The sequence below is a fragment of the Eptesicus fuscus genome, chromosome 13 (genome assembly GCF_027574615.1).
Source record: "Eptesicus fuscus isolate TK198812 chromosome 13, DD_ASM_mEF_20220401, whole genome shotgun sequence".
Lineage (NCBI taxonomy): Eukaryota > Metazoa > Chordata > Mammalia > Chiroptera > Vespertilionidae > Eptesicus > Eptesicus fuscus.
In genome coordinates, this window is record NC_072485.1 from 53,132,921 (window position 1) to 53,159,433 (window position 26,513).

The 26,513-nt window shown below is 38.4% G+C and overlaps 1 protein-coding gene and 1 long non-coding RNA gene across 2 annotated transcripts in view; one reads left to right on the forward strand and one right to left on the reverse strand.

The window, feature by feature from the left end:
* SOX6 (SRY-box transcription factor 6) overlaps nt 1-26,513 on the reverse strand; it is a 557,752-nt gene that overhangs the window by 388,594 nt on the left and 142,645 nt on the right. The window lies entirely within an intron of this gene.
* LOC114234954 (uncharacterized) lies at nt 1,807-15,455 on the forward strand. The gene is made up of 3 exons (XR_003621136.2): nt 1,807-2,075; nt 13,598-13,687; nt 15,363-15,455. It is a non-coding gene; the product is annotated as an uncharacterized LOC114234954 (long non-coding RNA).

The window sequence follows — 26,513 nt, forward strand, 5'->3', positions numbered from 1 at the left end:
CTCTCCCTCTCCCTTCCTCTCTATAAAAAAATCAATAAAATATGTTTAAAAAGAAGAAGAAGAAGAAGAAGAAGAAGAAGAAGAAGAAGAAGAAGAAGAAGAAGAAGACAAAGTCATTTTGATGATTCCCAAACTTCTTCAGAGGAAGTTTCTGTTTTATTTCATTTTAACTAATGTAGTCTAGATAGCTACTCAAATTTGATGTATTTTATTTTTTTCTAAGTGACAAGAACTCTTTAAAAAACAATTAACAACCCCATCCAACCTATATCCATTGATTTCCAATTTAAAAACTGTAACTATAAAGAAAATTCTAAAATATGATCTATACAAGTTCACCATTTACTTTTGTCTACTGACTAGTTGTGAATCAGTGATTCCTTGGTAAAAGATGTCAAAACTACAAACTGTTATGTCTCAAAAGCCTCACCTTCCACCCAGAGAAGCAACTAAATTTGGGGAAATAACTAATGGATGTTAGATCCACAATTTTCTTTTTCAGTATATCTCAGATTGTTGACAGTTCCATTCTACAGAATACCAGCAAACAGTAAATCATAGTCTTTCACCAGAAAGGATAAAGCCACAATAGCAATGTTCAAACAAAATTTTTTAATCTGGGTCCTTATCACTCATATCCCAATTGTTCTAATATCTCTGACTATGAAAAAAGAAAACAAAAAATACCATTGAACTCACCATGGCCGGGTGACTAAGTTGGTTGGAATGTCATCCCATACACCAAACGGTTGTGGGTTCAGTTCCTAGGTTAAGGGTTTGATCCCCAGTTGCAGTGCATACGGGAGGCATTCTCTCTCTCTCTCTCTCTCTCTCTCTCTCTCTCTCTCTCTCTCTCTCTCTCTTCTCTTTCTCTCTCCCCACCCCCTCTCTAAAATCAATAAACATATTCTTGGGTGAGGATGTAAAAAATACCTTTGGTTTCACAGGACTGGCTATATGAGGGTGTCCTGGAATAAGATGACAAAGAAGCTAATTTTAAACTCTACAAATTCTATTTATCACTGTATGAAGCAGAAGATCACTGAGGAAAGTATTCATGGTGGCTGCAAGACTTTCCCAGAGTTAATCTGGCAAAGTCCTACACATAGTTTTAGGGAGATACCTAGAGCCAGTTACCAGTCTTTCCACACAGATACACTCATCCAGCAGGAGTAGGAGTGATTACTGGGCAGAATTCCTGAACTCTGTTGCAAGGGAAATACTATCCTATATAGCACCACTCAACAATTATCCCTATGAGAAATTAAAACAACCAGGGAAGTGGGTCTCCAAAAGGAGCCTTCAGCCCTCCTTCATTGGAGCCAGCGCTGACAGAGCTGGCACTTACACCCAAAGAACAAGAAAGAGAGGCCAGCAAAGCTCAATCTTGCATCCAAAGATATTAAAAGGAAAACTGAATAACATGCAGAAAAACTAGCTTAAGAATTATCCAATTAATGGATAACAGAAAAAAAATGCATAAAATGCTTTTTAAGTTCCTTTTACTTTTCCACATTTCTTTACACCTTATTTCAGTAATAATTTTGTTTTAAAGTGAAGCCCTAAATTATGGTTTGCCTTTTTTAAACAGGGATGATACCTGATAAGAATGCAATTTGCACGGGTTTTCTACTGTTTTGGTCAACCAACGCCTCTCACCTGGTCTGTAGCAAGCATCAATCATCAGAGCAGTGATCCAAGGCCATGGAACGGAGCAAAACTAATAGGTCCATATAAGAATCAAGACAAGCATTGTGCCCTCATTAACACTGGGTTCTAAACAAACAATAGGCCCATCTGCAGAGAGCTGGAGTAATTCTTCTCAAGAGAAGCAGCTTGGGTTTAACTCAAATTTTCCTTTAAGGTCTCTCTGCTTTGACAGAGAGGCAAAAAGAAACAAAAGCACCTGGCTATCTAGAAAAGGAAAGGGGCTCTGAGAACAAGGATAGGAAGGGAAGATTGAACTCCTTAAGAACATCATCTCTGAATATCCAGTATCTGGTACCTCGTAGGTGCTCAAAAACTGTGAATCCAATTGTGATACTTTGAAAACCAGAGATAAAGGACAGAAGAAGGTAAGCACCTCTTTGATTAGGAATTGCATAAGTAGTAATGTCTAGATACTCAGGAAGCCCAAACTTCAGAGTACCTACGATTTGTTGAACTATGTGTTATTGGATGAAATGAGATTATACACAAATTACATATGGAGCCCCACTTACTTCACAGATTTTTTATAGAGACAAAAATCTGACTGAAATTATCTCCAAGGAGAAACTTGGAGAAAGGATATCATAAATGGCTTAATTTAACAAAAGGAATGATTGTGGGACCTGGAGGAGACACTCTATCCTTTTTCCTTTTAAGGGACATAGGCTAACTGGGATGTACTTAAAATCTCAGATCCTGTTTAGCTCCAATTTTGGTGCAGAACCCTTTTTCGATGTTCAGTTAAAGATTTCTCTGTTAGTACCTTTCATAACGAATGTCATCAACCTGCTCTCCTCTTACTCCCAACTGACTACATCTCAGGTCTGCCAAACTATCTTCAGAGATAAACACCAGAATAATTGCACTGCTATGACAGAGACTATGGAGCAGCTTCCACAACTCACCAACATTTCTCTAACCCCAACTTCCCTCCCACTAATAATCCCCTGCCCCCATAAAAAAAAAATACACTTATCTTAGGTTGATGTTTGAAAATCCTTTGAAAATAAAAATATTTCTTCTCCTAGAGTTTAAACTTACATGCCTTTAGGGGGGTTAGTACCATGACTTATTTCCACACTAATATCTAAGTGACTCCTAACTCATTTTAAAAGGCTAGAATATCTTTGATTCCAAAACAAAATAAAGCTACTATAAGAAGAGAAATTATACACTAATCTCATTTATGAACAGATATGCAAAAATTCTTTAAATATTAACTTACTCTGCAGTGTAAATGAAAATCTACCAAGAACAAGTAGATTTTAATCCCAGTAATTCTGCATGATTCAAAAAATCTGCCAATAACATCATAGGCACAGGTTAAAGAACTAAAAATATATGAACATCTCAATAGATATCAGAGATGGAGAAAAAATCCTACAGAACACTTCATAGTTATTGGTAAAATGTTAGGATACATTCCCATCAAAGACAAAAACTATGTCTTCCCTCACTAAGAGCTGGAGGCTAATGGAATATTGTGAATGGGATATCTGAAGATCAGAAAGAAAACTAGCTAAAAAAGGTTTGAATGGCAGCTCCCACCCAAAGAAGGTAAGACACACCAGGGCTTATCTAAGTGTTTGTACAGGTCATGGCAAGCCCTTTGTGGTGGAAAATGTTTATTATTTAATATTAAATGACAAAGTACACACAATGACATCTATGTTATGATTATAATTATGTTAAATTATTTTGTTTATTATTACATTTATTGCATTGTGTGCCCACCATCCAAAGTCAAGTCACCTTCCATCATCATATTTTTTTTAAATATATGGACAAGACTTAAAAATATGCAGGTGAAAATGAAAACAAATGACAAATTGTAAAACTGTGTGAGACTGTTTTCCTTGTTGTTTTAATATAAATGTAAATTTTAACCAAAAATAATGATAATAAAAGTATATTGACTGCTCAACCAGTAATGACATACCATCCACACTCATTTACCAAGGGATACTACCGTATGAGAAGGTGTGGGTAGGAGAAATAAACAGACAGTGGGTGACAGAAAAAAAGAAAGACCATCACATAGAAGGGTTATAGGAAAAAGAAAAGAGGCTCCAGTTCTTCTTAGGAATTTTATCTATTTTTAAATTTTATTTGGTCTGGTTGAAAATTTGAGGTCATTTGAGGAAAGAGGAAATGCTACATAATGATGGAAAATGAAAGTTCAAAATCCACCACTTATGAGAAATTCCACCCATATAACAAGTGTGCATGCCATTCCAAATGTGCTATTGTCTGATGGATTCTTAAAGGTTAAGATTTCTGCAACTTTTGCTTAATCTTAAAACGGTTCTAATGAGGACCTTCCTTTCATCAGCCAGTTAGCATCCCAACTTCTAAGCACAATTATTCCCTAATGAAAACAGCAACATCCAAGACACTTAGCCTTGTGGCTCTTAGATCTGAGGAACATATCTGTAATCTACATGAATTAGGGAGAAAACAGTGCAAATTTAAAATCTTAGCACTTAATGTTTTCCAAGTAAATATACAGGGTGGAGCAAAAGTAGGTTTACAGTTGTGACTATGTGAAACACAAAGTTTATTCTTCTATTATTTATCATTTATTGCATTATTTTCCGTATGAACAACTGTAAACCTACTTTTGCTCCACCCTGACATTTTTGAATGGCAGGGGAAAGAACAAGAAAATCTAGGATCTTAGTTTAATGTTGGGGTTTTCTTTAAATTTTTTAAGCAATAAAATCTTACTATAAAATGGTCCAGCACATTTTTATTATCCTTACCAAGGGTATGTTTATTGGTTTTAGAGAGAGAGAGAGAGAGAGAGAGAGAGAGAGAGAGAGAGAAAAACATAGATGTGAGAGAGAACATCAATTGGTTGCCCTCTGTATGTGCCCTGAAAATAGAACCCAAAACCTAGGTATATCCCTGGCCAGGAATTGAACCCAAAGCTCCAATCAACTGAGCCCACCAGCAAAGGTGGTCCAGCACATTTTTAAGAGAGAAGATCAAATATCAACTTAGTCTTTACATACATATTTCAAACAATATGAAAAAACAAACAAACATAAAATGGAGACCTCCTAAAGGCCACATAACAAAGATAAATTAAAAGTATTGCACATTTAAATGTGATTTACCAAAGTCAAGTAGGATTTGCATAACTGTACATTTTCTTCCAAATTGAGATTACTTTTTTTCCAGAAAAACAGCAAAATATGAATTACAATATCCATTTCTTTTTGTGTTTTCCAAATTAGTGAGATCTCTAATTTGAAGCAAATCCATTAAAGTTGATCTTAAGTAGAATTATATATTAATGAATAGGATTAGCATAAAAATGTCACAGGCAGAGGATATTTCTTCAGAGCATAGGCAAATAAAATATTTTCTCCAATTCCCACCTAAGTTGTGCAAAAATATCAAACTGCCATTGATAAGCAAATGTGAAAAATATAAACAAGTTACAACTTATTTTATTTACGAAAAAGGAAAACTATATTTTTATCCCAGGTGAAAAAATACATAAACTTCTTCTATCTTCAAAATAATATAACCAAGTCTAGAACTTATCTGGCCATATCATCTTATTTGCATTTTATTATTCTTTGGCAATACTAAATTAATTCAGTAAATTATTCTTGTTTAAACAGTAATGACTTTCATCATACCATCCACACTAATAGAAAGTAAAGTGGAATAAATAAATTTCACATATTGAATGAATCAATAGACATCAAAATGGTACTCCAAATGACATATATCCATCTACCATAGCAGCTGGGCAGTCAACTGTGCAACCCTGGTCATATTTGTTAGAACACTTTTAGCTGTGAGTGACAAAAGCCAACTCAAAGTAGCTTTATCAAAAGAAATAATTTATTGGCTCAACATAACTGAAAAGTCCTGGCTTCTGTCTGACACAGCTGGACTCGGTGCTAAAATAATGAAATCAGGAGTTGCTCTCTCTCCATCTCTCAGGCAGGTACTCCCCCTTCAGGGGCAAATAGGACTATCAGAAACTCCAGGTTAGGAATCACAATAGAAAGACAGTGCTTCTTTCCCAATAATTCCAGCAAAGATCTCAGGATTAAGCCTCATTGGCCTGGCTTAAATAATATGTTCATTTCTGAGCCAATCACTGGTCAGGCATATAAAATGCTCACGCCCTATGACTTGGGAGGGTAAGAGCAGCTCTATCCAAAACACATATCCCAAAAGTGAAAGAAGGATTGTTCCCCCCCCAAAAAAATGAGGTAGCTTTTACCAGAAAAAAAAAAATGTGGGCAGGGAGTACAATAAACAGTGCATTTTAAATTCAGGGGTTACTTTTTTCAATAATTATTACAGTGAGGTAACTTCAGGGAAAAAATTAAAACAATTGCAAACTCTTCATTGTAAGAGCAATTGCACAGCAAAGATTTCTTAGAATTGTTTCTACTAGTCACAAAAAAAGAAACAAAACCCACAAATCTAGCCATTTTAACCTATGTACCAAAAGAATTTTTCTTTTGATAACTTTAGTTCCATTCCCTCACTTCAGAGCCATCTATCTCAAAGAACTATTTCTATCCTTCATTCTATCTTTACTCGTTAAGGTTAAATCCTTAGAACATTTTCTAAGATATATAGAGGTCTATCTTCAGCTAATTTCTCTAGAAATTCCTATTCATGTGTCCCCGCTAAGCACTACAAAACTGTTTTATGGAGTCAAGTTATAAATGTTTCTCTATGAGGTCAAGTAAACCAACATATTTATTGTGAATAAACATCCGATATAATTTAATTCATTTACCTTAATTTTTATTTGAAAAGACTTCTAAACTTTGCATATCCCACAAAAGAACAAAATATTAGTTATTATTGGCCATTTATGTCTTAGGTTAATGTGATCATCAAATACTTTCTTGAAAGAAGGGTTTTATATAAGAGAATGGAAGGACAACATGAATGCAAAGAACACCCGTAGAATAGAAAGCCATTAAAGAAAAGTGTGACTGAGGCATGAAAGGAAATAACCAATAATGTCAAATTCATTCCCATGTTCATTTTTTACATATGTTTATAGCACTTACTATGAGCAAACAACTATGCTAGAGATGATACAAAGAAATATGACATAGTTCCCATTCCAAAATCATAATTGGCAAGTGGGATAGAAGGGTCGAGAGCAGTAATATGAGGGTGACATGTCAATTTCTTCCCCGCTCCCCCATCATAACCTCCAGATTTTGTCAGGGTCTCACAATAAATTTCACACTTTGCATTATTTAAAAGTTTCATTCAACTCATCTGCAAATTCAATGAACTACTTCTTCCCTAACCCCCAGTATCACATGAAAACAGTAAAAGCATACAACATGTATAAAATAAGTTAAATGCAAAATTGGTATATTATTTTAAAATTGGGAGTGTGGAGATTTTCAGAATTTTTAATTAACTCAATAATTTATATGCTGAGTGCTTATTAAATAGTAGGTAGTATATGGTCATGTAAGTTATTTAAGATGAATTTGACTTAATATCCCTGCCCTAAAAAAGAAAAATACTTTTGATCAGAAACTAATAGTAAGGAATATTCACAGAAACTAAAAAGAAAATTTTGACAAGCACAAGAGAAATCCAATATACTATGGAAGTTCAAATGAAGTGAAATTAGAGAAGACAACAAGGATCAGAGCCTTGAGAGATAGATAGAAATTCTAAAATTAAAAATATTTGTTAGGATTGGCATAGGTAAATGCTCATACTCGCTGCCTCCCACAACCACATCAAAATTACAACTAAAATACAGAACAACCATCATCCAGAACCACTGGAAAGATGTCTGAATGGAAGTCCTACAACTAGAGAAGTAAAGAAGAAAGCACACTGAGACTGGTAGGAGGTGTGGAGACGTGAACAGAATGATCCGGTACCCACATGTGCTGTTTTTTTAATTTGGAGGGAGATTGTTTCTGCAGAGGCCGCCCAGAGGAGAACAGAGTCCCAGCCCCACAGCAGACCCCTAGCCCAGGGTCCCAGAGATGGGAAAAGAAGTCCTACCAGCAGTAAGAACCAAGGGCTGTAAAAACCAGTGCAGATTGGGGCTCAGTGACACAGAGACTGCTGAAGACCTTACAAGGTAGGCACCACGAACTGAATTTACAAGGTCCTGCTTCCTCTGAGCTCCAGCACCAGGGTGAGGCTCTGGGGAACACAGACACATATGAGAAAAAACTGGATTGTCTGGCATCAGGACAGGAACTCACAGGTGGCTTTCTCCCAGCCAGAGGTGCTCACAGGGATCATTGTTCCTATGCTGGGACCTCTCTGGTCGCAGGGCTGACTGGCAGCCAGTTTTGTTTGCTCTTCCCTGGTGATTCCCTAAGACACCACCTCATCCAGTTTACAACCCCACCCAAGCTATGTGTAGCGGCTTTTGCATATGAATGGCCTGTCCTTTCTCAGGCTAAAATCTCACAAATAAGCTACAGCTGGTTCAGAGAGCCCCAGACCTATCAATAAAAGGCCCAAGACCTAGCACCAGCACCAGCCTGCCTTGCTTCATAGCTGGGCTTCATCTGGGCACTTCCAAGCCCCATACCAAGAGAAGGAATCTGCAGGTCTCTCTGTAGCTCCTGCTGGGTGTCCCCTGGAAGTGGCTGACTTTGCACCTCCCTGGGGTCTCAAGAGCCAGTGTACCCAGTGGTCAGTGTCACAACATACCAGATTACAACTCTACACACCCATAAGCGACACACTCAAGGGCAAAATCAGTGAGCACCAAAGCCCCACTGAAGCAAGTCCTGCTTCATAGGGGTGTCTCCTGCACAGCAGCTCTCCTACTGTAGTTGCACCTAGTTCTCACAGCAAATTGGCCTGGAGGTCAATTCCTCCCAGTGACACCAACAGCAATCAAGTATCAACTACAACAAGACTGTGATCACAACCCACAAAGGGGTGCACCTAGAGCTCCCAGATCAGGTGACTGGGGAGGCTGAGCCACTGGGCCCTATAGAACACCTACTACACAAGGCCATTCTACCAACTCAAGGAGACATAGCAGCTCTACCCAATATATAGAAACAAACACAGGGAAGCAGCCAAAATGCAGAGACAAAGAAACATATCACAAATGAAAGAAAGCAAACTACTAGATATAGAGTTCAAAACCACAGTTATAAGGTTACTCAAAAATCTTCTAGAAACCTCCCCAAAAAATGGAAAAGAAATAGTCAGAAATTAAGCATACACCGACTGAAATAAAGAATATTATACAGGGATTCAACAATAGAGTAGAAGATTCTGAGAATCAAATCAACAATTTGAAATATGAGGAAGCAAAAAACACCCAACCAGAAGAGCAAAAAGAAAAAAGAATCCAAAAATATGAAGATAGTGTAAGGAGCCTCTGGGACAACTTCAAGCGTACCAACATTTGCATTATGGGGGTGTCAGAAGAAAAGAGAGCAAGATATTGAAAACCTATTTGAACAAATAATGACAGAAAACTTCCCCTACCTGGTGAAAGAAATAGACTTACAAGTCTAGGAAGCACAGAGAACCCCAAACAAAAGGAACCCAAAGAGGACCACAACAAGACACATCATAATTAAAATGCCAAGGGTGAGAGACAAAGAGAGAATCTTAAAAGCAGCAAGAGAAACACAGTTAGTTACCTACAAGGGAACACCCATATGACTGTCAGCTGATTTCTCAGTAGAAACTATGCAGGCCAGAAGGGAGTGGCAAGAAATATTCAAAGTGATGAATAGCAAGGACCTACAACCAATATTACTCTACCCAGAAAAGCTATCATTTAGAATTGAAGGTCAGATAAAGAGCATCATAGACAAGAAAAAGCTAAAGGAGTTCATCACCACCAAACCAGTATTATGTGAAATGTTGAAGGGTGTTCTTTAAGAAGAGGAAGAAGAAGAAAAAGATAAAAAATATGAACAACAAAATGGCAACAAATACATACCTATCAACAATTGAATCTAAAAATCAAAATAAATGAATAAGAAATCTAATGAACAGAATAAACTGGTGAATAAAATAGAATCAGAGGCCTGGAAATGGAACAGACTGATGATTCTCAAAGGAAGGGGGGTGGAGAGCGGGAAGACATTAAACAAAGATCTTATATGCATACTAGTGGCCCAGTGCACGAAATCTGTGCATGGGGGAGGGGTGTCCCTCAGCCCAGCCTGCACCCTCTCTAATCTGGGACCCCTCAGGGGATGTCCAACTGCCAGTTTAGGCCCGATCCCACAGGGGTCGGACATCCCTCTCACAATCCAGGACTGCTGGCTCCTAACCGCTCACCTGCCTGCCTGCCTGATCACCCCTAACCACTCTGCCTGCTGGTCTGCTCGCCCCAACTGCCCCCCCCCCCGCTGGCCTTCTCACCCCCAACTGCCCCCCCTTGCCAGCCTGATCATCCCCACTGCCCCCCCACCAGCCTGATTGCCCCCAACTACCCCCCTCACCAGCCTGCTCGCCCCCAACTGCCCTTCTGCTGGTCTGATCTCCCCCAAATGCCCTCCCCTCCTGGCCTGTTTGCCCCTAATTTCCTCTGCCTCAGCCCTGCCACCATGGCTTTGTCCAGAAGGATGTCCGGAAGGTCTCCCAATATAATTAGCATATTGTCCTTTTATTAGTATAGATATGCATTACCTATGGACACAGACAATAGGGTGGTGAAGGCCTGGGGTGGGGTGGGACCCCTGTGGAGGGGAGCAATGGAGGGGAAAAAAGAGGAACATCTGTAATAATCTCAACAATAAAGATTTAAAAAATATATTTGTTAGAAGTATTCTGAGTAGAGGAAATGGTATGAAATATCTTTAAAAAACACAAACTGCTTCTATATCAATATGTACAAAAGTATCTAGATAATTTTAGTTGAATATATCCTATTCTTACAAGCTATTTTTAATGTCCCACATTTTTATAACATTGTATTATTCAAAATTAGAAGGTTTTTAAGAGTTATAAAGTGCATTTTAAAATATTTTGGCAGTCATCATATTCACAATGTATAAAGAATGGGACTCTCATATACTATCTGTTTGGGCCATTATGTGCCATAGACACATGCTCAATTTTCCATTATTTATATTTTAGCAAATGAGCAATAAAATATGAAGACTCCCACACATAATGGAAAGTATGTTTTAATGTTTGAGAGGCTAGATTTGTCAATTACCTGCTTACCTGGGCAGGAAAAATCTATATCTCCTCACTATAAAAACAACTGGGCCTTTGTTACCCTGTGCCCAGCAAATAAAATACTGTATATACCATTTGCGCACAAATAAATGAGGGATACCAGCAAACCTCAAGTATATCTGGCAGTCTACTAGTAATTGGAATGGCATTGGGCAAAATAATAGCAAAGAGAACCTAGAAGAAATATTGTCTCCTGACTATGTAAGTTCCTGGGTTAAAAGAGTAAAGGTTTGAGGAATGCTAGTAGGATTTAAAAATAGATATTTGATTTTAAATATTAAGCATAACGTTTAGTACATGTGACTTCCCAAAGAATATTTCCCAATATGTAGCTATTTAAAGGACACACACACACACACACACACACACACACACACACACTCCACTAGCCTACCTCTCCCTATACAATGAAAATGATCACAAAGCTTCCCCCAGATGCATTAGTACCAACCACTGTTAGTTAAAGCAGAACTAAAGATATCTCAATGTATACTATGGTCATCTTGAAAAATCTATCTACACGTTTAGAACCAAGTGCAGACTAGTCATTCATAACCAGATGGTAATAGAAAGAAAATGACTGTCCAGAAAAAGAGACTCTTTTGCCAAGCTTCCTGTAGACTGACATGCCAACTTCTCCCACTGGTCTGCCTCATGCTTCTAGCATTATTCTTTAGCACAGGAAATATAAAACTACAGATAGGTACAGAATTTTCCCAGATGTCTTATAGTCTCTCTGGCACTATAATAAATATTTATTCTGAATCCTAGGCAGTTTTCCAAGATGACATTTTAGAGGATCCCACTGCCTTCTAAAATACCACTTTGTAAACCTCAATGCTACCTGACAATTCTTGGAAACAACTGGTGGCTAATTTGTACCAGCTAGAAAAGTAAAAATCTGTCCAAAATGTTTTGAATGAAGGACTCCTCGTTTCAACAGGTTACCATTTAATTCCAGAATTTGAACTGCAAGTGTCCACAACACTAAATCATTCCCAATCACATCTTTGAAGAACTCTGTACTATTCTCCTCTTGTCAACATGTCCTACATTCTCACTCATCCACCAAGTTACTCATTCCACAAATATTTATTGGATGCTTACGAACTGCCAAAGACTGTAAGTGACAAGAAACCAGAGGTATTTTTTCCCACTTTGGGGGCTATGGAATTTGTGACAGAATATCACAACAGTGTCCCAAACAGGGACCATCAAGTACTCTAAATGTGAGCTGATAATTTAATGGGTAGGGTGAGAAACATGGAGACAGAGATGCTATAGAAATAATGCCTTTTCCCTCTCTGAACCATGGAATGAAGGGTCAGAAGTACTTATGTAAATTTGATGCCCCATATTTGTGCCCTTGATACCGGACCAATTCACATACCCTAAAGCAATACTTGCTTGAAAAGTGCAGTATTAGCCTGAAGAGAGGAAGTGAGCTGCTTTTGATGAGAAGGAACTAAGCAATGACACACAGAAAATTGAAAAATCCAAATGTGCTTTTAAAAAAGTCTATATATTGGCCCTTGGAGGCTAACTATGACTATCTAATTGATGAGAAAGATAATGGCAAATATTTACTTTGGGTTCCATCCAGACTGTAACTGCATTGCCTCCTAGCACACCCACACCCTGGCCCATCCCATCAACCGATGGCATATTGTGTTTTCTATCTGAAAGGCCCAGACACAGAGCTAGAAGGTGACTCATTCAGTAAAAATCCACAACTACTATAGGCTAGCAAGGAGTAAAGAGGTCAGAAAGATCCTTGGCAGGCATTTAAGATCCTCAGCCAGTTCAGGCTTCTGGCTAGCAGATGATGCCACAGTTTTCAGGATTTAAAAGGATTCTTTTCTCCAAGAGGACCAAAGTCTACACTAAAAATAGAGATGAAATAGAATAGAGATGGAATGCAGTAGAGGGAAAGAGGAGGAGGAGAAAAAGATTTTACTACAAATGTCCAGCAACTTAATTTGGGGGAAAAGGAAGTCAGTTTTAAAATAGACTTCTAATTCTCATATCTGAATATATTTCTTATTTTTTAAAAGGTAAATACCCCAACCACTTTTATACAAGAAATGTAAATATACCCACTAAGTATAATGCCCTAAACTTCAGGTGGAGCTAGCAAAAAAAATTGTCAACAATCTGAATTTGTTTCCAATATTTTCATGCAAAGTGATCTTCACTTTTAACTCTCTTGTTTTATATAATTTTAAAATGCTTTGTCCATTATAAATTATTTATCTTAGTTTATTCTGGAACTAGAACTCTCTCACTGAGTAAAACATTTTGAAATGTTCTCTAAACAAACTTAAATTCCTGATGCCACAACTTTAAAAAACATGATAAAATTATGAAAAAATGTGCATTTCCTGGAATACACATCCAGTTGGTCCTTGCACATCATTCTATGCTTGTCAATGCTGAGAATCTTTCACTTGTATATTACAGTCACAAACATCTAAAAATGTATTTTCTCCTCCCCTTGCACTACCATAAAGCTATTGATATTGATGCCCACAAGGTAGGCATCATGCCAATGAGAATATAGAGATGGTCTCAAACACTCCTGAAGAAAAAAGTACTTCTCTACCTTCTTCAAATCAAAATCCATAAAATAAATAATTTTAAATAATTGATGTGGCAATTAGCATTAATTTATTTTCCTCTGCTTTCCTAATAGCCTTGGATCCAAATGCACTGTAAGAGGAGACTGGAGAATTTAAGATCTTGAGGACATGGGACTGCTACTCAGGCACTGTAGCAACACAAGGTAACTGTCAACTTCAAACAAATGCCATCGAATGTTTCTAATGTCAAGGCAGAATATAACAATTAACCTCCAGAAAAGTGCGTAGAAATAAGAGAAATGAAAACATGTGACACATGTCTAGCCTGAGACAGACTTCAAGCTGGCAGACTTCCCCACATATTCCTAAATAGCATTCAATAGTCCAGATATCCTTGGCTCTCTCCCATCTATTATTTTGGGATTAAAAACAAAACAAACAAACAGTGGTAGACAAAAAGTGCGTGCTGGGAGGGCAGGGTGGAAGGGGGCCTAGATGCCAGGCTTCAAACGGTTAAGCACAAGCACCTTCCACTAATATGGAAAGTTAAACAGAAATTTTTTACAAGCTGGCACCCGTTCACATAATGAGATGCATTGTCAGTCCTCACTAAGTGAAATATTTGTGTTGCCATGCAGCTAAACAAATGCCTTTTTTCACTTTCACTTAAGACAGCCTCCCACTCCTATTTCTCTAAACTGCGGAGGCAGGCCTCGCCTGGTAACATGTGTAGTCTGGGCCGCATGCTTCCTGCAGCCCCAAAAAAAGAGTATTTGTATTAATATTCCAGATTCGTGGGGAATTGTAGAAACTCCACACATTAAAGCCAATGTAAAATCTCTGCTATTTTAATATCAATCAACACAACGTGGCACAGAATGAAATAATACAGTAGCATTAAGATCCCTAAACATTTAAGAGTGTGGCAACATTTTTTTTCATGTCATTTGCACATTACTGCTCCTTACTAAGGCAATCCCCTATACAAAATATGATGAATTCACAAGTATGATTATCAAATTTATCGTGTGTGCTCACTACACCGCACATTATGGTTTTGTAGCTTGTTTGCCCTGAAGTAACAAAGATTTGCATAGAGTTTAAATGAGTATGGTCTATACAAACCATAGTTAAAATATTATTAGAGTTATATGCTTTTCTATATAAACCAGTAAAAAAAATCATATTTCATTCTTCTTTAGGGCAGTATTTTATTACAATTAAATGAAAAGCCTAGCTCTGCTATTTCTCTGAAAATAAAATCAAGACTAAAAGAGATACAGTTCAAGAATTAGACCTGAAAACCATAGTGAAAATTTTTTTAAATAAATATTTTTAAGCCTAAAACTTAACTCAAAGCCAACTAAATATATTTTTTATCTCTAAAATATGAGTATTGTTTCTCTGAAAAGAAAAAGACAAAGCCATTTCAAGTACCCAACATCTATACAATAATGGTGAAAAGGCTAAAGCTGAATTTTTCTTGCCCTTAAATTGCTTGTTTGGGTAATTTAAACCTCATTTCCAGAGTCCTTCCCATACTTACTATCAGCACCATGGTAATAGCTGGTCTCCAGCTGCCTAATTCAACATAGGGCCCACCCCCCATATCTTTTAAGTGGTTTTCCACAAAGTTCAAAGTTAGAAAGTAACCCTAAAAGCTATTCTCTTTCAGTTTAAGAAGCATTCTCACATAAGAAAACAAAAAAGTGACAGAATGGATCTTTAAATTTTTTCTGAGATGTCTCAAGGTAAATAAAAGTCAACAATAATTATTCAATTGTTTTTTGACATTATTTTGAAAATAACATATTCTATCTTGAATAATTGACAGTTGTCACAAAGGTAATTGTTCTCTTCTTATTCTGACCTTTTTAGGCTCTTGCTCCAGTGAAAAGTTAAACCATGCTTGAAATAAAACAAACAAGGCAAGACAAAAGAAATCTCCAGAGTGAATATAAATTGAGGAAAAGGTCAAAAGAAATGACTAAGACTGATGTGCCACAATTATTAAGATTTTTTAAAGGAAGGTACATTTTTTTCCTAGTCTAATTTAGGATTGCATTTGCTTTCCTTGAGTATTTGAAAAAAACCTTGTAAAACCTTCCAACTTGAGACAACAGCAGCAAACTACATTTTCCAAAGGGAAGTCTAAAATAAGTGAAAATGTGTATTCCTTTCCATTCTCATAAAATTTCAACATTAAAGTTGACATTTAAAGATGAATAGTTTCTGTGGCAAAGGGGTATGTTCAACACAACTCCCCAAACACATGCAAGTACATCTGGGCAGAGGAGGTAGATAAATGCAGGATTGTGACTCTGGAAGATTTCTTATAATCCATGTGTGTGTGTGTGTGTGTGTGTGTGTGGGGGGGGTGTGTGTGTGTGTGTGTGTATAAAAGGCTAATATGCAAATAGACCAAACGGCAGAACAACCGAACAACCAGTCGCAATGATGTGCGCTGACCAGCAGGGGGCACACGCGGAACATGGCAGGTGTCGGCAGCAGGCAGCAGAGTGTGGAACATGGAGGGCATCAGCCACAGCGGGATGGTGGAGCAGGGGAGCGGGGGTGCTAGGCCAAGGTGGCGTGCCAGTCGCTGTCATCAGGGCGAGCCTCTGGTGGTTACTGAAAATTCTCTGCTCTCATGCGCAGTGGTCCCACCTGGTGCTCGCACCTGCTGCCAGCGCCTGATGCTGGCCCCGATTGCTCGGTGCCTTCAGTGGGTGCGAGCAGTGGCTGCCAGCCCCGATCGCCCCTGAGGGCTTCTCCACCTCCCCCTGCTCCTGAGGGGAGATCGGGGCAGCAGCCACTGCTCACACCCACTGACAGCACCAGCCCTGCTTGCACCTGCTGCTGGCGCCGGCCTCAATTGCTCCACGCCGTCAGTGGGTGTGAGTGGGGCTGGCGCCATCAGTGTGTGAGAGTGGCAGTGGCAGGAGCAGGGCTGCTGGCAGACAGGGGACCAGGGGCCACAGTGGGAGGGGCCAGGTGGGGGCAGGGAGGATGGGCCGAGACCCGCTCCTATGCCCACCATAGCCTTGCTGCCCACAGTTCCTTTTAAGGTGCGTAATTCATGCACTGAGCCCCTAGTATATATATATACAGACAGTCCTCGGGTTACATTGGACTCGATTTACATGGTTTTATGGTTATGTCGCCATCTCCCATTTATTTATAAAAAAAAAAGTTCCATCATTTTGACGTATGTACATATGTGCTTTATGTTTTTTATTATTTATTTACCACAAGTAAAGGTCAGGAATTGTTAATCTTTCTTTTAAATTTTTTTTACTGTTTCACTTTATTACTGCTGTGTATGTGCTCCATGTGAGTGATGTAGGTGCTTAATGTAAGTGGGTTTCAACTTACGGCGAAAATCGTGTTATGCCACGCCGTAGGAATGGATCTCCAACGTAACCCGAGGACCTACTGTGTGTGTGTGTGTGTGTGTGTGTGTGTGTGTGTGTGTGTGTGTATATAATTGATTTTTACAGAGAGGAAGGGAGAGGGATAGAGAGTTAGAAACATGGATGAGAGAGATACATTGATCAGCTGCCTCCTGCACACCCCCTACTGGGGATTGAGCCTGCAACCAAGGTACATGCCCTTGACCAGAATCAAACCCAGGACCCTTCAGACCGCAGGCCAACACTCTATCCACTGAACCAAACTGGTTAGGGCCCAGATTTCTTTTTTTTAATTCTTTCTCTTCAGTTTTAGGACTCCTTTATTAAGATAACTTCATTGGATAAAAATTTAATTTTCTTTTTTTTTTTCATTTTTTAACCTCACTAGAATATAAGAAAAAATCCAGTGCTTATTAAGAGGTAATTAGTCCTTGGGTCAATTACTGCTGAGAATACTTCATTGTTTGGCTTATCCCATACCTACATCAGGCTTATTTATCGAAGAATGTCCATAAGTGGGAGAGACAACACAGACCAAGGACAGTGTGTCTTTCAAGCTCAGAAGCACTTAGCAGATTCTTGGGCCTCCAAGGCCTAACAGATTTAACCAAGACTTTTCACACAATCAGTTAAAGAGGGTCAGGCTAGTCAGCAGATGTCCTATTCAGATAACAAAGAGAATATTTTAGTGACAATGTGAGAAAAAAGAAAAAAAACACCAGCAAAACAGGCACAAACCTATTGAACCATGTCTCCCGTTTTGCTCTGCAGAACTCAACCTCAAATTTAACAAGGGCATTATCTATATTCTTGAGAAAATATGAAGACAAATATATGTATATTTAGCAACAAGTACACCAAAATAAAATACTTAGAGGGAATCAGCATATTACTGCTAACATACCTGAACTCTCTCTAAAGATTTAAGACAATCAACAAACGACAAGTGTTGACGAGGATGCGGAGAAAAAGGAATCCTCGTGCACTGCTGGTGGGAATGCACATTGGTGCAGCCACTGTGGAGAATAGTATGGAGCTTCCTCAAAAAGTTAAAAATGGAACTACCATTTGACCCAGTGACCCCACTTCTAGGAATATATCCCAAGAAATCAGAAACACCAATCAGAAAGGGTATATGCACCCCTATCTTCATAGCAGCACAATTTACTATAGCTAAGATTTGGAAACAGCCTAAATGCACATCAGCAGATGAGTGGATTAAAAAACTGTGGTACATCTACACAATGGAATACTAAGCTGCTATAAAAAAGAAGGAACTTTTATCATTTGCAACAGCATGGGTGGACCTGGAGAGCATTATGCTAAGTGAAATAAGCCAGTTGTAGAAAGATAAATATCACATGATCTCACTCATATGTGGGATATAACGATCAACATAAACTGATGAACAAAAATAGATCCAGAGACAAGGTAGCACTGAACAGACCGTACAACCTCAGAGAGAAGGCAAGGGAGAGGGGAGAGGGGAGAGGTTAGAGATCAACCAAAGGACTTGTATGCATGCATATTAGCATAACCAATGAACACAGACACTGGGGTGGTGGGGGCTTGCCCTCATGGGTGGGAGTAGCCAAGGGGGAGGGGTCAATTGGAAATAAAGGAGACATATGTAATACTTTAAACAATTAAAAAAAAAGATTTAAGACAAACACAATGACTATATGTAGATATTCTAGAAAGAAAGAAAATTAAAATACTTTTGCAGTATTGCTGAATAAGTTACCCTTGATTTCATTTCTAACTTAATAGTAATACCTAGCAAGTGCAATTTTACTGCAAAAGAAATAGAGAATGTGCAAATAAGAGTTATTAATATCCTAAGCTGTTCTATTTCATATCCCCAATGAGGTAAAAATACTGTAATGTTAACAAAGCTAACTTCAGCATTTGGAGAAGTCACTTCAGTTCCTATCTGTGATCCTTGTAATTCCCATTTCCTCCACTAAATATATTCAGAAACATCCTATCTAATAAAAGAGTAATATGCAAATTGACCATCACTCCAATACACAAGATGGCTGCCCCCATGTGGTCAAAGATGGCTGCCCCCATGTGGACACAAGATGGCTGCCATAAGATGGCCAGCAGAGGAGGGCAGTTGGGAGGGACCAGGCCTGCAAGGGAGGGAGGGCAGTTGTGAGCAATCAGGCCAGTATAGCAAGGGCAGTTGGGAGGGACCAGGCCTGCAAGGGAGGGCAGTTGAGGGCGATCAAGCCTGCAGGAGCTGGCAGTTAGGGGTGACCAGGCTGGCAGAGGAGGGAAGTTGGGGGCAACCGGGCCTACAGGGAAGGGCAATTGGGGGGGACCCAGACCTGCAGGGGAGGGCAGTTGGGGGCAATCAGGCTGGCAGGGGAGCAGTTAGGTATCAATCAGGCTTGCAGGGGAGTGGTTAGGGGGTGATCAGGCTGGCAGGCAGAAGCGGTTAGGGGCAATCAGGAAGGCAGGAAGGCGAGCTGTTGGGAGTCAGCAGTCCTGGATTGTGAGAGGGATGTCCAACTGACTGTTTAGGCCCGATCCTACCGGGTTCAGACCTAAACGGGCAGTCGGACATCTCTTGAGGGGTCCCAGATTGGAGAGGGTTCAGGCTGGGCTGAGGGTCACACACACACACACACACACACACACACACACACACACACACCCGTGCACGAATTTCATGCACTGGGCCTCTAGTATTCACAATAATGATGAATAGAAGCCAAATAATACTAAATAAACCAAGCTGAAGTGTAGTTTTGATGTGGAATCAGGGGGAAATGACTGTTCTAGTCCTTTTAGAGGTGAAGTTTAAAGAAAAACAAGAATCGTTTTCAGTTATCTTAGGCCACATTTCAACTAAAAACAAAAAGTCTGTGAATGAAGAAACCTTACAAGGGCACTGTTAAGTATTGGAGTGGAAGCACTGCAGGAATTAGGGCCAGTTTAGACATTACCAAACCTACTTTCCAACCATCTGCATCAAATATGCTTTATTAAAACAGAACCATATGGAAAATAACCTAGCAATTAACACAGCTTCTGCATGTGCCTCTAATACACTAGATTTCAAAGTTTTAGTGAATCTGACTAAACTACTTACATGTTGCTACTATGTAGGACTTGGCAGCAGTTCCTAGGCTTGCTTCATCCTCTACACCAGGTCATTTCAAGACATTGTTGGGTTATTGAAATAGGCACATATGAAAAACATCAACTATTTTGTCATTTTCCTTGCAGTTGGTACCAGCCATTAAAACAAACCCTGGCTCATTGAAACAATCAGCCTCTCAAATGACAACTAATACTACCTGTTACAAAAACTGCATCCACTTTTAACTTATATAGATCATATCAATGGGCTTTACATTTAACAGTTTGTCTCTTACCAATGGACACAGTTGTTATGATTAGCTCTTATGAATATGCAGAACTACTTTAGTACTCAGGAACTTTAATACAGTGATCTCTGCAGACACTAGACATGAATGATTTTATTATTGCCATTATCACCAAATATCAGACTACAGATGGGACACCATGTCAGACACTAGTGAAAGAAAGAATTAGATATAGTTCTGGTCTTCAGTGGCTGGAGAGATTAAAATATGGGGTATCCAAAAAAAGGTATACACACTTTGAGTAATTATTCATTCCAATTAGTTAAATCTGAAATGGAAAAAAACAACAACATTGGAATTGATAATTATTCAGTGTGTATACATTTTGGGGACACCCTATATATGTGAAGTGATAAAGTCTGCATGATGATAATGAGAATTAAAAATAAAAGAAGAGTGAATTGTCATTCCTTTCACTTCTATCTAGGACAGCCATTATACAGTTCATTCACTGCACAAGGGTGCTCAGATGAAAGAGCAATTAGGCTGCAAATCTAGCTAGTTCTCTCTGCTCACTAAACCATGTACCCTGGCATAGGACTATAACCATGTAAGAAGAAGGCACCTAGGAGCAAAGGTTTCACCAACTCACCAAGCTATTCTACCAGACAAGGCAACATCTACACAGAAAAGGCTTTGTTCTAATTTATGCAACCATAGCATGTATCATTTTCTTCTGCTACCACTCTAGTCCAATATATCATCATCTCTCATGTGAACTCATATTAGCTTCCTAACTAGTGTCTCTGCTTCCACAACTGCTTTCCTGGTCTGTTCTTCTCCATAGCACAGTGATTCTTTTAAATGTGGAAATTACATCATCTTGCTTCTCTCTTAAACCCTCCAATGGCTTCTCATTTCACTTCGTTAAAACCCAGCATCTTCACTTTTCTTCCCCCAGTAATTTGCCTGGATTACTCCCTCACTTCATTCAGGTTTCTGATTAAATGTTTCCATATCATAGAAACCTTCTCTGGCAACTCTATATAAAATAGGACTCCTATCACTCTCAATGAATAATTAGTGAGAAAATGACTGAATAAAAGTAAACGACTAGAATATAAGATCCTTCTGAGTCGTTATTTTTTGTCTTTTTTATTCAGTTCTATATCCCTAGTGTCTAGAATAGTATTTTATATGTAATGAACATTGACTAAGCATTTGATGAGCAAATGAATGACTACTGTAGAAATATATGAAGAAAAATGAGTCAACACACTTATGAAGCTTCAAGTCTGGATGACTGAATGCTAGTATTAGTGTAAAAATACCTAAGCCTGAAAGGGAAATTGATTCAGGGGAAGGAGATTATAAACTTGGTAAATTTGAAGTGACAATGGGACATCCAGGTAGATATTTAGAGTTAAACAGGCAGAACCAAAGCTCAGGGCTGAGTTGGAAAAGCAGATGTGAGATCCATCTCTATAGAGTGGAAAAGCCTTAGAGCAGGTCAAACTTCCCAGGAGGAATACAGAGTGAAATAGCAGCAACAAACTAAATTTGGGGGTGCATAAAATTGAGGGTTTATGAGAGAAAAAAGTAGATTCATCCAAAAAGGGCAAAGAGACTACATTTATTTACAAAAAATATATATTAAATATCTACTACTATTAAACACTGTGCTAAGCCATTTTTAGTCAAAAATATCAACTGCTAGCCAAAACCGGTTTGGCTCAGTGGATAGAGCGTCAGCCTGCAGACTGAAAGGTCCCGGGTTCGATTCCGGTCAAGGGCATGTACCTTGGTTGCAGGCACATCCCCAGTGGCGGGTGTGCAAGAGGCAGCTGATCGATGTTTCTCTCTCATCGATGTTTCTAACTCTCTATCTCTCTCCCTTCCTCTCTGTAAAAAAATCAATAAAATATATTAATATATATATATATATATCAACTGCTAGAATGAGTGCTGAGAATATGGAGCTAGGCCACCTCTAGTAATCCTGAAGGCAATAGACTCAATAGACTTATCCAGAATCAAATGGAAGCCAGGTTCTAATGAACTGAGGAATAAGAAGATAACAAATAAAGATTATTCTTTCAAGAGGTTTGGCTGGAAGAAAGGAAGAAAGAAATAAGGATATTTCAAGGGTTAGCAAAGTTGAGAAAAACTGTTTTAAGAAGAGGTTTGAATTATGTGTGCACATAGGATGTAATAATAACACCTTGCATTTGAAAGGTGTTTTCTATCTTATAAAGTGCTTTCACATACCTTATTGTAACTGATTCACTATGGACATGCAAGGTTAGCAGAACAAATGGTATTTTAAGGTAAGAATTGAGACTCGAAGAAGCCAAATAACTTGCTCAAAGTTCCAAAGCCAGAAAGTGGCAAAACAGGAATTAAAACCTGAATCTCCAACTCTGTGAAAAAGAACAGATAGGGGTTGCAAGAAAGAATGAGGATAATTAACAGAGCAAAGTTCTGGCAGAGGTAGGAGGGGATGGAAGTAAAAAACACAAGTAGAGATGTCACTTTATGAAAAGAGATGAAACATTTCTTCCTCTGTGACAAAAGGGAAAAGATGAACAGTTTAAAGTGGTTTTAAAAAATGAGACAGTATAAGGTAAAGAAGCAGAAAGATTAAGGCCTAAATTCCTAGGAGTGAGAGACACAAAGTTCGATTTCAGGGAGAAATATCTATGGATAGACAGGTGTAAAGTTACACACCTGACCTACCAACTCAGAAACAAGAAGTTAACAGATAGTCCGTGTGTCCCACAGGTCACATGGCAATAAGGACAAATTATCTGAGAGCACTTGATAAGAAAAATGTTTGGGGGAGGGGGATTGGTGAGTGAACAAATTTAAGGGGACCAGGGAGAGGAATGATATAGGGCATGTTGACTGTGTTCTGTTTCCCAGGGAACAGAGTGGCTAAGTCAAGACAATGTGCAAACTGTTGGATAAACAAAGCAAGAAAATTTCCACACTCAGGTTCTAGTGAAAGCTATTGTGGAAGTTAGCCACCAGAGCTAACTTAGAATCAGAGCCTTCTTTTCCTCTTCTCTTCTTACCCACTCTGGTTTACGGCAAATTTATTTTGAAACAATTAGTCTATTCTTTCTGAGCTCTATTTCCCCTTTGGTAATTTTTCCCTTCATCTCCTTTGGATTACACTGGCCTAAGGCTTTGTTCTCTATCAAAACCTTATAAATAAACAATCTGATAGCTCTAAATTACACCTGAGTATACAAGATGTCATTAAGAACATGAACTTAGCAGTTAGATACACCTTTATTCTAACTCATTCTTTCATTCACCCATTCAGGAAGTATTTACTGAGCATCTACCAACTGGCAGGTACTATTCTAATTGCTAAGGATACAGCTTCAAACAAAATAAAGTTTCTGCCATCATTAAAATTATATTCTGGTGAGTGTGGTAGTAGGTATGGGGAGAGAGAATATAATAACCAAACAATCTCTGCTATTTCTTAGTAATCTGACCCTGGGTAAGTCACTTCACTTCTCTACGCTTCAAATTCCTCAACTGTAAAATGGGAAAAATAACAACTCCCTAAGACTATTTTGAGAAATAAAATAAGTCTTATAATTAGCATATAAATGTTAGCTGTCTGAGCTCTGGCCTCACCAGCAATCTTCCAGTTTCCTGGAGTACAACATGCACCTTCCCACCACCCCACCTTTGCATAAGCTCTTTCTTTCCTTAAAATAGTTTACTCCCTCCCCCAGTACCCCAGTCCTTTTATCACTGTCATTCTTTCAGGAAAAGCTATAGTTGCCTCAAAAAAAAAAAAAAATAGGCATGGCTCAGCACTTGACAGTCCTGAGGCATAACCTGTATGGTGGACAGGTAGCCAATGTCAGAACAGAATATGGAGAGACAGAATGGTTTCCTATAGGCAGAAGTGTTAGACAAGAGTGCATATTATCTCCCTATTTGTTTAATCTATACACAGAACATATCATACGGAAAATGAGCTAGACTCAGAGGAAGAAGGAGTGAAAATCAGTGGAATAAATATCAGTAACTTAAGATACACAGATGATACCATCTTCTTGAAAGAACATAGCAACGATCTGAAATAAGTTCTGATGAAAGTGAAAGAAGGAAGTGCCAAAGCAGAACTGAATTTGAACATCAAGAAGACAAAAGTCATGACTACAGAAGAAATACACAACTTTAACATACACAATGAAGACAATGAAATTGTTACAGGTTTTGCTTACCTTGGTTCAGTCATCAATTCAAATGCAGACTGTAGCCAAGAAATCAAGAGATGGCTGATACTTGGAAGGGCAGCAATGGACGATTTGGGAAAGATCACCAAGAGCAAGATGTGACTTAGAGACCAAGGCTAAGATCCACACCCTCGTATTCCCAATTATTATATAAGGATGTGAAAGTTGTACAGGGAAGAAGGCTGATAGGGAAAAAAAAAACGGATTCATTTGAAATATGGTTTTGAAGGAGAGCTCTATGGATACCCTGGACTGCCATAAAGATGAACAAGTGGTTCTAGAGCTAATTAAGCCTGAAACATCACTGTAGGCAAAACTGACAACACTGAAGCTGTCCTACTTGGGCACATCATGACCGTGCCTTTAGAAAAGACAACAATGCTACTGGGAGAAGAGGGGGGAGCGGGGAGGGGAAGACAGCAGGAAAAGAGGAAGACCAAATATGAGATGGATTGACTCCATAAAAAAGCCATAGGTATGAGTCTACAGAAGCTGAGCAGGGCTCTTTAGGACACGACATTGTGGGCATCACTCATTCATAGTGTTGTCTAGAGTCAGAACCAACTCAGTAGTATGTAACACATTATTCTTTCAGATCTCAGCTCAATTGCTACTTCCTCAGGGAAGACTTACCTACCTGGATCAGTTCTCATTATATTTGTTCAGAATGACATACAACCACTGTTTATTTAGTTTTTCATTCGTTCATTCTTCCATCCATTCATTCATCCCAAGACCCCATCATATTTTACCTGGATGACTGCAAAATACTCCTAACTAGTCTCCCTGATAAAGTCTATACTCTACATAGCAGCCAGAGTTAAAATAAAAGTCAGATTGTGATACTTTTTGGCTGAGAATCCTCAATGTTTTCCCATCTCTCTCAGGGTAAAAGCCAAAGCTCTTGCAGTGGATTAAATCCTACACATCCTCATCATTCACACCATACAGCTACACTGGCCTCTTTACTATTCCTACATCAGGACACTGGTTCCCCTTCCATAATTGCTCTTCCCCAGATATCTGCATGATTTGTTCCTTAGCTTCTTTCTGGTCTCCGCCCCCAAATCACCTTATTCATGAAATCTTATTGTATCTTATGCAGTAAAATACTCCCTACCTCCTTTATCCTGCTTGATGTTTCTCCATAGTACTTTTCACCTTCTAACATACTATATTTTATTTGCTTGTTATTTTTTAGTATCTTTCCCACCACTATCACTAGAATATAAACTTAATGAGGGCAGCCATCACTTTTATTTACTATAATAACTCCATTGTCTCAAACAGTACCTGGCACACATTGGACACTATGATCTAAGATGATAATTTCCATAAAGCAAGCCAGAAAATTTTCCTAAATACACAATACATAGTTAGCAAAATTTTTAAATAAAGTTCAAATCATCACATCATAATTAGGCAAAATCCCAATGCTCCTTGGGAATTTTAGTCTAAACTGTAGTTAAGAAAAAAAGACATAAGGTTAAAAATGCTAATAGACAGCCCAGCCAGTGTGGCTCGGTGGTTGAATGTTGACCTATGAACCAGGAGGTCACAGCTTGATTCTCAGTCAGGGCATGATCAATCCCCAGTGTGGGGTGTGCAGGAGGCAGCCGATCAATGATTCTCTCTCATCATTAATGTTTCTATCTCTCTCCCTTAATCTCTGAAATTAATATAAATATAGATTTTTAAATGCTAATATACACATTTATAAACTAGATGTAGAAAACATGAAGAAGAGCAAATAAGACAAGATTATAAAAAAGAATACATATTTTTAACAATTATGAAGCATATTAATCATAATTGTTATTGGTGGTTTAAATTTCATGTGACATATTCATCATAGGTAAATTTCCCAATTTCTTATAATCTATTCAGTTATATAAGACATTATCAATTTTTAAAAATTTTTTTACTATTAAAAGTACTAAAAGTTCCATCCAGTTAGACATTATCAAACATTTCCTACATTCCAGTAATCATTACGTTCTCTATAAGAAATAAAGT